The sequence below is a fragment of the Haliotis rubra genome, unplaced genomic scaffold (assembly GCF_003918875.1).
Source record: "Haliotis rubra isolate DU_JTF1 unplaced genomic scaffold, ASM391887v1 Scf7, whole genome shotgun sequence".
In the NCBI taxonomy this organism is placed as follows: domain Eukaryota; kingdom Metazoa; phylum Mollusca; class Gastropoda; order Lepetellida; family Haliotidae; genus Haliotis; species Haliotis rubra.
In genome coordinates, this window is record NW_025767412.1 from 4,133,236 (window position 1) to 4,135,851 (window position 2,616).

The following is a 2,616-nucleotide window of genomic DNA, read 5'->3' on the forward strand; positions in this document are numbered from 1 at the left end:
GCAGTCTTGTCTTGCTTTAAAAGATTGATATGTCTGTCTAGTGATCCTGAATGATGGTATTCAGCCTCCCAGAGTATTGACCCTTACACCTGCTGAAGGTTTCAGCCATAGTTTGTGGTTCAGTGCAGCACACAGCAATAGTCCAACTATATCACAGGGGTCTGCGAGTAAATCAGTCTGGACCAGACAATCCAGTGATTGACGTCATGAACATCAATCTACGTGGTTGGGATATGATGACCTGCACCATAAACCTTGGTAAATGTCCAATACCAGAGCAACTTGTACCTGAGACATGAGAACCGTCACTCTTCACCTACTCAGTATTATGGGGGGCAGTCCCCAATGGCACAACAACGTGCAGAGTGGCATCATCCGATGTCTGGCTTTCCTCCAAGAAGCTGATGCAGTTGGAACTCAAGATGAATACAAGAGTTGAGGTGATACTGTACATAGGTGTGTGTGTACCCCGGGACAAATGCAGGATCTAGAGGATACGTGTAGCAGGAGTCGACTTTGGCAGATTGTCCATTAATGCAAATGGTATAAACTAGTATCTGGAGGGTACTATTAATATATTGTCCCTGTTTCCAAATTCCCGTGTACAATACAGTACAACATATCTAATACAAATGAGCAGTGCTCATTCAGTAATGCAGGTACGCTCATTCATAATGCATATCTGCATTACTGAATAAGGAAACAATAATGGTTGCCGATGTGTCAAGGCTTCCTAACAAACTTGAACAATTTTCAAATCGTGATTTACAACTACAGTTTAATATCTCTGAATATTGAACAATATTTGAACCAAATTCAAAGATAGGCAATTACTTAACAACTACGTTATATGCTTTACATTCCAACATTAAACACAACTTAATCTGTTTATAATGCTGTTAATGTGGAGAGTCTATTATATTCCCAAAATAAAAGGGTACCACCCAGATTATGTGGAGAGCCTCATGGAAAATGTCAATTACAAAATTCTTTGGAATTGGTCCATATACAGCCATCAAACCTGATTTTGTCCTAGATAAAACCATTGAAATTATTCATATCATTAAACATTCTGTCAAGATTCAGCAAAAACATCTCTAATGACCTTGCTTGCATCCCAAGTACACTATCGTCAGGCTTCCATTGTTCTTTGTGCCCCTGGTTTGGTACCTCCTGATCTCTTGCCAAAGATCAGGAGAGTGCCCTGGTTTTCCGCTGGGAGCACAGCCCTACCGACACTCAGAATTCAGGAGCATGCATTGTTGGGAAGTAGGTATTCTCTAAAACGCTTTTGGTTTGGTGGGTTCGACTAGACAGTGCTTCCTGGAAGCGTGTAAAGAGGCAAGGCCCCTGGGCTGATATTGGGCTTTTAACCAACTGACTAAATAGGTAAAACAATGATGCCCATATTTATGATGAGCCAGTCACATCCTGAAACAAGCTACACACATTGTTCCCATGTGGGGAATCGAACCCGGGTGTGGCGGACGCTTCAACCACTAGGCTACCACACTGCCCCCGTGGAGACACCATGTGTGGTGGCAGGCAGGGCGTCATTGATAACTTGATGTAACAATACCCTGATTATCAATCTCGATAAACTGATTTGTTAATTTAAGAAGATCTATATGTATAGCAGGTTCTTGTTAAACAGTCAACATTGATATTATTGATACATGTTAGAGGGGTACACAAAGTCTGTGATCTAGACGAACAGTTGTTCGACTTCCATTTTTGTGGAATGGGTGAGATGGCTGACTTAGTGTGCTGGGAATAAAGTACCCGGCTCTGAAAGTATTGGGTTCGAATCACGGGACTCAGCTAACAAAAGTGCCAGAACCTGTACTTTATTGAGAAAGTGTAATCCCCAATATAACATATGCTGGACAAAAGTATTTGGGATATATGTAAATTATGAACAATGATCTATTTATTCAATGACACACTGATAAAATATCAATGATAAAAATACCAATATCTCTAACTTATTTTGTCCTGTATATGTTGCAGTCAAAATTATTGCCCGAAAGATTCACAAGGACAAGACGATATCACTCGGATAAAAATCAAATATTCAATTTAATTCTTTATGAATAATAATTCAGGAACACCAGCAACATCTGGTGATGTAGTTAAACCCTCCATAGTTGAGTCAGCCACAGTGGCTGTTTGCAGTCGTTGCTAGTTACACATACTTTTATCCCAAGAGGAGACTTCCACGTTAAAATCTCAATCATTGTTACCTCCTTATGATACACCTTGTCGGGGATTCATGGCCAGGGTATACCCTCAGTGCCAACTGTTTGTCTTTACACCGGGATTCTAGTGTGGAAAAGGTCTCCTCTACTCTATACGTGTGGAGTAGGTCCCTTATATTCAATGTTTGCCTCCACTGATGATTTCAGGGTCGTATGGCCTCAGCGTTACATGCCTGTCTTTCTGTGATGATCCCGGTTAACTAGGTTCCCAGTACGAGTACTTATTTTCCACTGGTGAATGCTGAATATGTTAGCTCCCCAGTACGAGTGCTTGTGTTCAACTGGTGAATCCCGAATATGTTAGCTCCCCAGTACGAGTGCTTGTGTTCCACTGGTGAATCCTGAATATGTTAGCTCC